This window comes from Aulonocara sp. 'chitande type north' Nkhata Bay, linkage group LG7, assembly GCF_057382095.1.
Source record: "Aulonocara sp. 'chitande type north' Nkhata Bay isolate Kocher_YH1m ecotype deep benthic linkage group LG7, A_spYH_male_GT1.1, whole genome shotgun sequence".
Classification (NCBI taxonomy): Eukaryota; Metazoa; Chordata; class Actinopteri; order Cichliformes; family Cichlidae; genus Aulonocara; species Aulonocara sp. 'chitande type north' Nkhata Bay.
In genome coordinates, this window is record NC_141350.1 from 59,154,740 (window position 1) to 59,169,113 (window position 14,374).

At 37.5% G+C, this 14,374-nt stretch overlaps 1 long non-coding RNA gene across 1 annotated transcript; it reads left to right on the plus strand.

Moving 5' to 3' along the window:
- The first annotated feature begins 782 nt into the window (after window positions 1-782).
- Window positions 783-8,048, plus strand: LOC147326427 (uncharacterized). Its single transcript, XR_015130473.1, has 5 exons — window positions 783-1,072; window positions 2,674-2,705; window positions 3,684-3,715; window positions 4,824-4,850; window positions 7,438-8,048. It is a non-coding gene; the product is annotated as an uncharacterized LOC147326427 (long non-coding RNA).
- The last annotated feature ends 6,326 nt before the right edge of the window (window positions 8,049-14,374 follow it).

The window sequence follows — 14,374 nt, forward strand, 5'->3', positions numbered from 1 at the left end:
ATGTGCTAAATATAGTATTTCTGCCAAATCATACAATTTCTACTATGTTATATTTTTCTTTCTAAATACAGCATTTCTGCTATATAATTGTATTTCTGCTTTTTATACTATTTGTGCCTAACATAGTATTTCTGCTAAATTATAGTATTTCTGCTTTTTATACTGTTTGTGCCTAATATAGTATTTCTGCTTTTTATAGGATTTGTGTTTAACCTTCAGAGGTCCTTAGGGACATTTATTGTCTTTTGCATTTTTAATTTTAATATAGTATTTCTGCTAAATTATAGTATTTCTGCTTTTTATAGGATTTGTGCTAAAACATAGTATTTCTACTAAATGTAGTATTTATGCTTAATCATACTATTTCTATATATTACTATTCTGCTAAATCATACTATTTCTGCTTTTCATAGAATTTGTGCCTAATATAGTATTTCTGCTAAATTACAGTATTTCTGCTTTTTATACTATTTGTGCTAAAACATAGTATTTCTACTAAATGTAGTATTTATGCTTAATCATACTATTTGCATATTGGGGAATTCGTGGCTTCTAAGTCAACAAGTCATCCATGTCATATATCTCTAAAAATTCACATTTTAATGATAAATTGTCAACACTTGAAGATTCCCCCATCTCTTCTGAACAAAACGGTGCAGTGACCGTTCTAGCCCTTACGGTTAGGAAATTATGGTCATTTGTTTTGAGGGGAATCCTTAATGGATAATGTTTATATATATATATATTTGTCTTTAAAACATCTTTGCAGACTGACTGTCCTGGACTGGTTGTTGTTGTTTTTTTTTCAGGTCTGGTGAACTCAGCTCTTTGGTGTTGGTGTTCAGGAGTAGAGCCTTCTAATAATATTTATTCAAGTTATAGATTTAAAGTTCTGCGAGTTTTTTCTGTAGCAAATAAATATTGTATAGAATATTTAAAATCACCTACATTTTTGATGTTTACAATGCCCATTGTGTGTAATACTGGAATTTCCTACTACCCGTGAACGCCTCATCTTTTACCTGACTGCCGGACATCCGCCTTTCCGCACACTTCGCTGAGTCCGCTCTGGGTGAGTGCTGCTGCTCTGCTTCTCCTCTTCTCTCCTAAATGTTTATAGTCTGTTTGTGCGATTTAACGAGTTCTTTTAGTGATTTATAAAGCCAACCGAGGTATAACTCATATTAGAGTAACACAGTGGTTGCTTTTTCTTAGTGAAACTTTGTCATTTTTGTATGTAAAAGGAGTGTTTGATGAGCTAACAACCCGATGCTAATGCCTAGCGCTCCTTTGAGCCCAGTGTGAAATGAAAATTTGACTGTGAACCACGGTTATCGTGTTGTTTTATTAATTACATTTGGTGTGTTTGTCAGTCTGTTACATAAGGTGCAGTTAGTTCTCTTCACAAATCAGTTGGTTAAAACGGCCTCATTCTTTATGCTGTAAAGATTTTAACGAACCGCCATCTTAGATTCAGTGTCAGCTGTCGGCAAGATCAAAGGAGCCATTTTATCGCCTCTGACCGAACACGGGAGAAAAAGAGTCACGTTTGTCCAGGTCTTGTGGATTAATTAAGAGAAAGGAGGGGGGGAGAAACTGAGGATTAAACATAGGCTATGTCCCCACATACACGGGTATTTTTGAAAACTGAGACTTTACGTTTTCGTTTTAAAAAACAATCCCGTCCACACATAAACGCAGAAATGAAGGAAAACTCTGCTAGGAACATACCAAAGCAACAGGTGGCGATATATTCCTAAAGTGTAGAAATGTTGGCCAATCAGAAGTCTAGAAGCCTCGGTGGGAAATAGCAAACAAAGATGGGGCATAAAAGCAGAACAGAGTCATATGTGTGGGGGGACAGTAACTGTGTGCGTATATGTAAGCATTTAAACACTGCAGAGAGAACAATTAACAGTAACCGTATTGTAGAAATGCATTTCATTGAAACAATAACGTGGCGCACAGTGTGACGTCAAAAAAGGTGCTGCGTTTTCTCCGTTTCCCTGTCCACACATAAATGCAAAAACGGAGTTTTCAAAAATATCCTGGCAAGCGTTTTTAGTTTTTCAGTGACCGAAAACGCCGTTTAAGTGTGGACGAAAGGTGCAAACGGATAGAAAAATCTCCATTTTCAAAAGTACCTGTGTACATGTGGACATAGCCCAAGAATATTAAGAACTCCTAATTTGTAGACTTTAATTTTTAAGAACTGTTTAACAAGGCTTGTTTGTGCCAACCTAAATCTGCAGCACAGTTTAAATTCTCACTTTGTGGAAAATTAATGAAATAAACAACAGCCCACCTTCACATAAATAAAATATGGCAGTATATTATTAGTAGTATGGTACATAGATATTTATTTTAAAACTACAGCATATTTAATGATACTATGTGCAGTTGGTAATATTTTAGGAAGTAGAATTTGAATGCAGACCACCTCAAATATTAAAGCCTTAAAAATATACACCGTGCAGTTTTTCATGTATGAGTGTTTTGCAATCTTAAATGAGATGTAGACCAAAGAAAACAGAGGAGAGTTGTTGTTTGTATTCCAGCTGTAGTAAACAAAGAAGTTTAGTGAATCTTTTTGACAACAGAGAGTGATGCAGTATTGATGCTGATTTGAGTTTTCTGATCCTGTACTTTTGTTCTTTGTCTTTTGTTACACAGAGTGAACTAGAAGCTTGGTTTTGCCTTTGCTGGTAAGTAAACAGTGATTGTAACTGAAGCAATATGAAATTGGGATTGTGTAACATGTTTAGCAATTTATATACAATAGTTTGGCTTTCTGTGATATCTTGCCATTTGCTCATGGGCAAAAACACATTTAGGATTTATAAGCAGTAAAGCCCCCCCCCCCCCCCCCCCCCCCCCCCTACTAGATCTCTGAGTGTCCCTAAAAATGTCCCTGAAGTTTAATAGGCCATTTATGTCTAATTTTAATTTTAAAGGCTTATCAAAGCATTTCTCTAGTAATTATTGTTTTTATTACACATGTTAAGGCCATTTGAGACTCTGCAATTAAATTTTGCCCTCTTTAGACTAAAGTGAGTTCATTTTGTCTGAGGTACAGTGCTGGGAAAATTCTTTTTTTTCCTTGCAGATTTATTTTGTTCATGCTTTTTTGTCACATGTTTCAAATCATCTAACAGGGATGATATGAATAAATACAAAAAAGCATTTTAAAGTGATGATTTCACGTATGAAGCAGAGAAAACCAAACCAGAGCTATCTGTTCTAATGTGAGAACATGCTGGTCTCTAATACCCAGTTGTGGAAGCCCTGATACGAAGAACTACCATCAAGCATTTATAGTATCAAGTATTATTTGTGATTGTTGCATGCTTTGAAACTGTGATGTTATCATTTGATCAAGTGTGCAATGCGAGCAAATCATTGCTTGTGGTATCTGCTGTGTTATGTAATAGCACCAAAGTATTAGAGCTTTACGTTAATGAGGAATTTCTGTGGCTTATTGCAGATCGATAAAACGACACATCACCTTAATAAAGACAGAAATCTTTAATAAGGTGCAGAAAGAGAAGATCGGGTGTTTATAGTAAAGCTGTTGTAAACAAAGAATTTAACAGATTTTTTTTTTCACTACAGATTGTGATGCAGTATTGACTCTGATGCTGATTTTAGTTGTCTGATTCTGTATTTTTGTTCTTTTGTTACAGAGTGAAACAGAACTTTGGTTTTGCGTTTGCTGGTAAGTAAGCAGCAATTGTAACTGCAGTAATATGACATTGTCACTGTGTAACATGTTTAGCAACTTACCTAACGTAGTTTGGTTTTTGTGAGATTACCATTTATTGATGGGCAAAATCAAATGGTCAGAATTTATAACTTGTAGCAGCAAAGGCCCCACACATGACCTCTGACTGTCCCTGAAGTTTAACAGGCCATTTGTGTCTGATTTTTATGTTTGAACACAAACAACTGTTTTTATACAGTTGTTTGTGTTCTCCGTTTGTTTGTGGATTTACGTAGCAGAGCACCACAGTTGTTGATTTATATCTTCACTCATATTCTGCTTATGTATTGATAATTTCCCCCAGGGATCAATAAAGTATTCTGATTCTGATTCTGATGTATTAAAGTCAGACCACTATAGAAGTATTTTTGCCTGAGTGAACAGAAGTGGTAGGTTAAACATTTAAGCAATAATAAAAAAACTCAGAGAACCAGAGTTGTGAGTAGGCAATGTTGTGTATGTTAAAGCCTGTGTGTAATTTATATACAATAAGTTTAAATCAGTTTCTTAATAATTTGCTTGATACATTGTGTTTAAAATTTTATATAAAAGGGAAATATTGCAAAATACAAAAAGATTCCTGCCAACAGGTACAATGGAAGGACTTTTTATTATAATTTTTGTAATTGCAAAATGGTGTGCCACTGTTGTTACTATAACATGTCAGAATTTACATGTATTTTAGGATTTACATATTCAGATCAGAACTAAAACCTGGTGAGGTTTTCCGTTGATTCTAACAGTTGTGGTTTTTCCACACTTTATTAAGCACTGACTTGTGATAGAAAATGATGGAGCTAAAAAGCCATAATCTGTACCAACAAATATTGGTGCCTCTTCTTTGCACTTCTGTAGTATGCATGCCTTTATTACACATGTTATCACCATGTGAGACTCTGTAACTGAAGTTTGTCCTCTTCAGACTACAGTGAGTTCATAAAGGCTTGGAGAAATTGAGGATTTTACTAGTTATTTCATGTCACAGTAAATTGGATTGTGTGCGAAGAGGTTCAACAGTCTAAGTCATTAAACAGTGATCTGATGTGTTGTTTCCTTTCTCTAGGATACTGATCTGATCGTCTCAAGTCTGGTAAGTAAAGGTTTTGTCTGCGGTACAGTGCTGAGAAAGGTCTTTCTTCCTTGCAGATTTATTTTGTTTATGCTTTTTTCACGTTTCAAATCATCTAACAAGGATGACCTGGATAAATACAAAAAGCAGTTTTAAAGTGATGATTTCATTTTTGAACCAGAACAACCTGGTCTAATGTAAAAACATGTTGGTCTCTAATACCCAGCTGTGGATGCCCTGATAGCAACAATTACCATCAAGCATTTACAGTAACTGGTAATGACTGGTTTACATCACTGGTTGATTTTGGTCCACTATAATTTCAGAATTGTCATAATTAGATCCAAACAGGACAGGCAAAAAAAGAAAAGAAAAAAGTCTTAATTAAGGCCCAATATAGGGTTTTCAAGTCATACCAAGAATCTTAATTTCATTAAAGTCCAGACTGATTCGTTTACACCATGTGTTTTGTTTCATTCATTCAATTGGACTTGCTTGTGTGCTTCAGATCCTAAGTGTGATTAAACTTAAGCCCAGGACCTGATGAGTTGATGTAGGTCCTGAAGTAGTAAAGGAACTCTGGGACATCACAGTAACAGCACCATGTTTGACTTTAATGCTGGTGTTTTTCTCTCACTATAGATGATTCAGTTTAGTGCAGTTAGTCAGCACAGCTGTTGGTTATCATCGAGATATTATTAGGCAACTTGTTTTTGCCTGTTCAGCTACAACGTCTGGGAGGGTTTCTGTTTTCTGGGGTCTCCAGATCCTTAGAAATCTCTTTGTAAACCTTTACAGAACTATATGTGTTTGTTTCACATTAGAGCAGCTCACGACTAGCAGTTTAGGGACAATTAAATATTCACATAGGACAGGGGTCTCAAACTCCACTCTTCAAGGGCCGGTGTCCTGAAGCTTTTCCATGCGTCCCTGTTACAAAACACCTGAATAACATTTGTAGGTCATTAGTGAGAGGATAGAATTTCACTGTGTGCTGAAGTGACATCCCCTAAGACTACTCAAATTTAAGTAATTTAAGTGTTTGGAAAAATGTCCTTCTAAAAGTACTTTCATTGCGTCATGTTCATTCACTCATGAGCTGCTATAACATGAATCAAATGGCTGAATTACCACCTCAGCATGCAGTCACGTTCTGTAGAGTTTTGCTAATGACCTACTAATGTTATTCAGGTGTGTTGCAACAGGGACACATAGAAAAGTTTCTGGACACCAGGCCTTAAGGACCAGAGTTTGAGACCACTGGTGGTAGGACATTGTGGATTTCAAAAGCTTCTTCCCTTAAATCACTGCCTAAAAACTGCTTTTTGTAATTTGTCATAATGACTTGCAAAATATAGGTGGGATGAAAACATAAACATAAGACATTTTATAGTGGCCTGATATTTTTATCAAGGCTGTTTTTTGAAAATAATCCTGCCCTAATTTACAAAAGATGAACTGTGTCTGAAAGTCATGTTTGTTTGTTTGTTTAAGAAATGTGGGAATCTCCAGCAAAGATCTTACATGCAACAGCTCAGATACAGCACTCACTTCTGTTCTTTTTTTTATCATGAAATGATCTACAAAGAAATTATCATCATACTAAATTTTGCTAATTAGGCCTTTATATCAGCTATGATACGTTTATTATAGATTTAGTGTAGTGCTTATTGCTGTGTATCAAACATGCCCCAAATGTGACTGAAATATGTAGAAACTGCTGTGTAGAAACTAGCTGTCTCCAAATTTCTCATTTTGCCAAAATTCATACAGAGTGGCCTGAAACTGTCTGCTGTAACCTCAGTGTGTTGGTTTTGTTGGACCATATAATATTTACAGTAAGTTACTGTAGCAGCACGTCTTGGTTTGAGTTTATAGACTTAGTTTATTGTTTTAATAGAACGTAAAAATGTCCTTATAACAGTTCCACCATCATTTGTTAAACATTGTCATTCTGTTCACTCCAATAATTTACTGTAGAAGTCTTTAGTATTTAAAGCCCTACATGTACTGTATTTTTGAGATTATAAGGCATAATGTCAATAAACAAGCCTGTTTTTAAGGCAGATTAAGCCAAACAAACAGTCAGATAAGTCAAACTTTATTCAAGTCATTCATAAACAACTCTCAACACTGTTCAGTTGTAACACATAAAATACAGAACAATACACTCACTTTTTCAGTTCATTCCTCATCCACAAATTCATCAAACTCTTCATGGGTTGATCAGTTTGAAATCTGCTTCTTAAGCATGTCTCTTAGCACGTGCCAGGTCCTTGTACACACACCATAATGTTATGTTGAAGCACCGTACGAATTACTCTACGAGGGTCCTGACTATGGTAGCCATAATGCTCTGACAATACATCAAGCAGCGCAGCTTTGTAGCTTACCGAAGTATTACTAAAATATTTGACAGAATTTTGAGCGCTGTGTACCACAGAAATCCCGTTTGAGGTCAGTAAGCATAACCAGAATCGATACGCTAGGCACATTGTATGTTTTTGAGATAATGACAGGATTTTAGGTGTGCCATATAGTCTGAAGAATATGGTAAATCCAAGCATGTTGGAAATATGACTAATTCCAGGCCTTTTGTGTCTTACAGGTGACCTGCTGCAGAAGATCCTCTCTCTCTCTATCATTATAAGCAATTCTGTCTATCCTATCACTCTCCCAACTCTATCTAATTTGAAAGCCATTCTATCTTGTATCCCTCTCTCTACTGCTCTATCTAATTTGAAAGCCATTCTATCTTGTATCCCTCTCTCTACCGCTCTATCTAATTTGAAAGCCATTCCATCTTGTATCCCTCTATCTCTACTGCTCTATCTAATTTGAGAATCCAAGTTTTCAGAAATCCTTTTCAGAATCCAATCTATCTGTTACAGAATTCTGAGAGATCTCTGCTCTCACTGCTCTTTCTTTCCTGTCTTTAAACTCTCTCACATTCAGTCATTTTGCTGGAAATTACAAGTTGAATATACAGTAGTAGAATTACAGTACAGTAGAACTTTTAGTAGAAACTACTTACACAGCCCTACATTTGTCATTTTAATTTTGCATTAGACTTTAGTTTGGACTGCTAGTTTGGCTTACTTTGATCAATTGTATAAAATATCACCTTTTTATAAGTTTATTTGTAATAAGATAATCTGGTTATTTTGTAATACATACATTCAGATAAATAATAAATTAGATCCAGTCTGTTAGTCTGTTTCATTGGCTATAACATTTGACTGCAAGTTTATAGTACTATTATTTAAGGACAAACCCATTTTGTCACTCAGTGTAAGTATTCAGTTAGTATTGTCATCGAGAAGCGCCTGAGGACTTCCTGTTTCCTGACTGCTGCAGAAAATCCAGCTGGAGAATCCTCATCACCAGTCATCTTATCACCACACCACCAAAGCTCCATATATTTGATTTCAATTTTAGATATCTGAAAGATTTACATAAACTCCCCTAAGAGCTAAGACTTTTAATATAGCCTGTTGATTGTTGAGATTTATTCTGCATATCATTTTACAGAAGTTGTAATTATTTACCAGTCTGGTTAAAAAAATATAAGTAAAATTATACAGTTTCAAAAAGAGCTACAATAAAACAGATCAAATTGTTTCCAGAGAACTTTGAATTTCCTTTATTTTGAGTTTGGAGTAGAAAATCAGCTTTTTATATATAATAGTACATTTCTCAGATTTAACAGTAATTTGAGGAGTTATACGTTTTTCTGTGTTTCAAGGTTCAGTTTTGTTTACATTTGTGTATAACCACATATAAGCTCCAGGTTGTACTTCAGCAAAATGCCAAGAAAAGGTCAAAGGTCGCAGTCCCAGAAGCTTAGATGGCAAAAGCAGAAAGAACAGCTGAATGTTTCTCAGAGCAGTGAGCAGGTAAAGGTGTGTGTTTCAACTTTTCCCAGCACTGAAGTGCAGAGCAGTGTTCAGACAGCCACAGTGTCTTATGCAGATGTGGTAAAGAGAAGTGTTCCCTCAGTGTCTGTCCCAGAGCCTGAAGTTATGCAGCTAATCCAGACTGAACCCCAGCTAACTGTACAAACACAGCATGATGAAGAGACAGCCACAGTGTCTTATGCAGATGTGGTAAAGAGAGGTGTTCCCTCAGTGTCTGTCCCAGAGCCTGAAGTTATGCAGCTAATCCAGACTGAACCACAGCTAACTGCACAAACACAGCATGATGGACACGCTCCAGTACAGTCTCATGTACAGGTTACAAACAGTGAAAGTCGTCCACGAGTGAGTAGCGTCTGTGCTTCCCGAAGCCAGGCCGCTCCTAGGTATGGAAAGTACCGGAATCAGCAATGCATGGCTAACAGTTTGGTTTTCCTGTCATTCTTACACGAGGATGAATTTATTACCAGAGCAGATCTAAACCGTGTGTTGGACAAAGGCCATGCCGTCTATTCAGATGCCAGACTGAGGTTTGTGAACAGTGTGTTTCTAGCCTGCGATGAACTTCCTTCAGTTGTTACCAGCCGCAGACACGAGTATCAAGTCGACATGTCTCAGTTTGCTCATTACGGCACATTTGATGGTACAGATCACTTTCCGAGCCTTGAACAGGGATTACAGTGTTTGGCTTCAGACGTTCGCTATGCTTTGCTAGTCATGGGAGGAACAGTCATCGCTGTTAGCAGGCTGACTTCAGGTGAATATGCATATTTTGACCCTCACCCACGTAAGTCTACTGGTATGCCATTATCGCCAAGTGTAAGTGGTGGAACTGCAGTTATGTTGAAGTTCACACGTCTTAATGACATGATTGACAGGATCAAACGTTTGTACAGAATGTTCAGCATCGCACCAAGCTGCACTTATGAGCTACAGCCCATCGAGTTTCACAGTGAAAACGCTGCTGACCAAAGAGATGCTGATGAAAACAGACAAACAGCTACAACTGTTCCAGCACCAGCTTTAAATGAAGTTGTTCATGAAATAAACTCCCAAACATCTACTGACCAGACACAGAAGACTGTGAGAGACACTTTAACGACTGAAGTGACATCATCCAGAGTGGATTATTCAAATGAGACAGCTGCTACTGAAAACAACCATCTTCCTTCTGAGTATTTAGAAAAAGAAACATCTGCATCCTCTGTGAGAGAAACGCAGGTAACATCAGATTCTGTTCCTCAGAATGATTCAAACACTGCCTACTGTTTAACTAATATAACAGAGGAACCCTCAGATAAACTGCTGAAATATAATAAACAGCAAAGGAGAAAAATAAGGAGAAGATTATTAGCCCAAGAAAAAGTACCACAGAGAAAGGAAAATCAGAAGAAGAAAGAAAGGCAGATGTACACTTTTGATGAAAGTTTTAAGGCAAAGAAAAAAGGTTGTAGTAGAAAGTCTAATGATCCTGATCACAGACAGAAGAAGAGTGTGTACAAAAAATATCTGTATAAACTAAATGCTACATATAGAGAGAAACAGAGAGAACATTTCAGAAGAACCTATAGAGAAAGTGCTAAAATAAGAGAGAAAAAAAGAGAATGTGTCATAAGGATGTATAAAGACGATTCTTTATTCCGAGAAAAGCAGAAGGAACGTATGAGAAAAACATATAAAGAATCTTATAGACAATTTCCTATGTTTAGAGAACAGCAGAAGGAACGTATAAGAAGAAATTACAGAACTTGTGCTGAATTCAGAGAAAAACATAAAGCTTACATGAGGTCATATGTATATAACCTATATAAAAAAAGTGAAGATTTTAAACAGAAAAAACGATCTTATCTGACTAAGCGTTATGGAGAAGAAAAACAATTTCAGCAACAACACAAGGACAATATGAGAGAACGAATGAGAGTAAAATATTGGAACGGTTTTTCTTTCAGACAGATGCATAATATCAGATGTGCAATGAATATAAAACGGAAATATCGCCAGATGCATCGACCGGCTGAGACTTTACAGTGTCATCCAGAGAACACTTTAATGAATGAGGCCATATCTCGTTTCAGATCAAACATTAAGTCAGCACCATCTTATGTTTGTACTGTTTGTCTAAAAGCTTCTTTTCCTAATCAGGTAAAAATCTGCAAAAGAGAAAATTACTCAAAACACCAGACTGTAGCTCATCAGTGCCTAACTGGTAAATTTGTTCATGTGTGTGATGAAGCATGTCATGATCACTGCAGCTTTCCTGTTGAGAGAAAAAAAGAGTATATCTGTCACACATGTCACAGTTCCCTCAAAAGTGGATGCATGCCCAGGCTTGCTGCTGTTAATGGTTTAGAACTGCAGGATATTCCAGCTGAACTTTGTGATCTCAACATTCTGGAGAGACATCTGATTGCCAAATGCATACCATTTGCTAAGATTATTCCTCTTCCAAAGGGGAGACAGAGACTCATACGTGGTAATGTGGTGTGTGTACCATCTGAGGTCCAACAAACAGTTGACAGTTTACCGAGGATCAGAAGCCAATCACAGATCATGAGGATAAAGCTGAAAAGACGACTGTGCTACAAAGGCCATCAGCTGTTCCAGACTGTCACCTGGTCTAAACTCATTCAAGCTCTGCGTAAACTGAAACAAATTCATCCACAGTACACAGATATTGTTATTAGAGATGATGCATTGCTTTGTGATCCAACGTTACCTGATGATGACAGCAGTGATGAAGCCAGCATGGCAAGTGATGATTATAATGAAGCAGATTTAATGGAAATTGACAACTATGAAAAAGATGCCCTTTTGTGCGAAAGTGAGTCTCAAAGTGACCAAGATATTAATATGCAATCCTGTGATGAACAACCAGAGGAACAAAATCCAGATGAACCAGAAAGTGATTTGAACAATGGAGGTTTTGCTCTAGAAAGTTGTCTGCAGCCTGTAGACATTTCAGAAGAGATTCTCTGTTTCACTGATAACACATATTGTGTGGCTCCTGCAGAAAGAAACAATCCTGTTAGCTTCTTCAGAACTCCTCATTTGGAAGCCATGGCATTTCCTGTGCAGTTTCCTACTGGTCAGAATACACTGGATGAAAAGAGACTTCTTAAACTCACACCAAGTGCTTACTTCAAATCAAGGCTTTTCAACATTGATGCAAGATTTGCTAAAGACACAAATTACCTGTTTTTCTCACAGTTTGTCACTGAAATACACTTGGCTAATTCCAGTATGACGATACAGCTAAGGAAAGGTAAAACTATGACCAAAGATGGACGCAAAATCACATCAGGAATGTTACAAAGTAAGACAGAAGTAGAGAAGCTGGTAAGAAATAAAGATGCAATCAGATTTATGCAGCCACTCAGAGGAACTCCAGCTTACTGGCAGAAAACTACCAGAGATCTATTCAGCATGGTTCGCCAAATAGGAACACCTCAGTTCTTTGTCACTTTCTCTGCTGCTGAGATGAGATGGCCTGAAGTGATTCAAGCAATAAAGAGACAGCAAGGTGAAGAGGTTGATTTTGAAGCCCTGGACTGGTCAGAAAAGTGTGAAATTCTAAGATCAAATCCAGTAACCACCATGCGAATGTTTGATAAACGTGTTGAGGCTTTGTTCAGAGATTTGCTTTTTTCTCCTGCACAGCCCCTTGGTGAGATCATTGATTACTTTTACAGAGTTGAGTTCCAGCACAGAGGTAGTCCACATATACACATGTTGCTGTGGATTCGAGAAAAGGTAGAAGCAGATGTGGATGACGACCAAACTGTCTGTGACTTTGTTGACAGATACATCTCAGCTCAACTCCCTGATCCAGAAAAACAACCTGAACTGCACAAAAAAGTCACTGAGCTACAAAAGCACAGCAAAAACCACACAAAGACATGCTTTAAGAGTGTGAACTCTGGTTGTAGATTTGGGTTTCCCAAACCACCAGCCACAAGAACAATGATTGTGAGACAGGATGAGGATTCAGACACTGAAGCTGCAAAAGCCAAACTCAGACCTTTGTTGAACCTGCTGAAGGAACCTGAAGCTGCTTCCCTCACCATAGAGCAGATTCTGTCACGATGCAACTTAACAATGAATGAGTATGAACAATGCCTCCAAGACATAAACAAGAAAACAGCTCTGATTCTGAAACGTGACCCAAATGAGTGTTGGATCAACAATTACAACCCAGACCTGCTTGAAGCCTGGAACTCTAATTTAGATGTCTCATTCATTTTGAATGCCTATTCATGTATAGAATACCTCTGTAAATATATAACAAAGAAAGAATCTGGCCTCTCTGAATACCTGAAGACAGTTATTGACAACTCTGATAAGAACACCGTCAATGAGTGTGATGAAATGAGAGCTGTGATGCAGGCTTACTCAAAAAAGAGAGAAATCAGCGCACAGGAGTGTGTGACTCGAGTCTGTGGCCTAAAAATGAAAAAATGTTCCCGCAGTGTTGTATTTGTACCAACAGATGATAACCCGGTAAAAATGAGTCGGCCCATGAGCTTCCTGGAAAGCACAACACACGACAGTTGTAATATTTGGATGACAAGTTTGAGTGATAAATACAAATGCAGACCTGAGACCCCAGAATATGAGGAAATGTCACTGGCTGATTTTGCTGCCTTGTGCAGGTTGGTGAGTGGTCCAAATGAAGGAAAAGATGTGCTTCCTCTTCTAAACCAGCTTGGATTTGTACAAAGGCGAAAGAATGATAAACCAGCTATAATCAGATATTACCACTGTTCACAGGAAAAAGATCCTGAGCAATATTATGGTCGACTGTTGAGACTTTACCTTCCACACAGATCAGAGCAGGAACTGAAACCACAAGGGTTCCAAACCTATCAGTCCTTCTACAACTCAGGTTTTGTACGACTTCCATGTTCAGACCACAGTGAGTCTGTGAAAAGGGTTGTGAAAAGAAATAAAGACAAGTATGAGAAGAACTCTGAGGATATTGAGAGTGCACTGGAAGAGTTTGAACAAAATAGGGATGTTGTGATTGATGAATGGTGTAATCTTGCTCCTGAATCTGAAGTTGTGAGGCTGCAATGTGATGAGAATCTTCCTGAGAGACATTCTGATGATGAGAACGAACAGGAGAATGTCCCCGACTACAGTCGTCAGTCTGATGCTGTAACAGAGATCAGAGCCATCAGAGAACAACCTGCAGTCGATCCAGCCGTGGTACGTGTAATGTATCAGAATCTGAACCAGAAGCCATAAGAGACTGGTGTATTCAGCGAGTTTGTGGTTTGAACCCAGATCCATTTTTCTTCTATATCAATGGTGGTGCAGGAACTGGAAAGTCACATCTGATTAAGTGTATTCACTCTGAAGCATCAAAGATCCTGAGCAGACTGCCTGCTAATGCAGAAGAAGCTGACATATCAAATCCAACTGTTTTACTGACTTCATTTACCGGTACAGCAGCTTTTTCTATCAATGGCTCTACATTACATTCTCTACTGAAACTACCCAGGAGTCTGAAACCACCCATTCAAGGACTTGGTAACCAACTGGATGAAGTCAGATCTGAGCTGATGAATGCTGAAATTATTGTTATTGATGAGATTTCAATGGTTTCAAAACCCCTTTTTGCTTATGTGGATG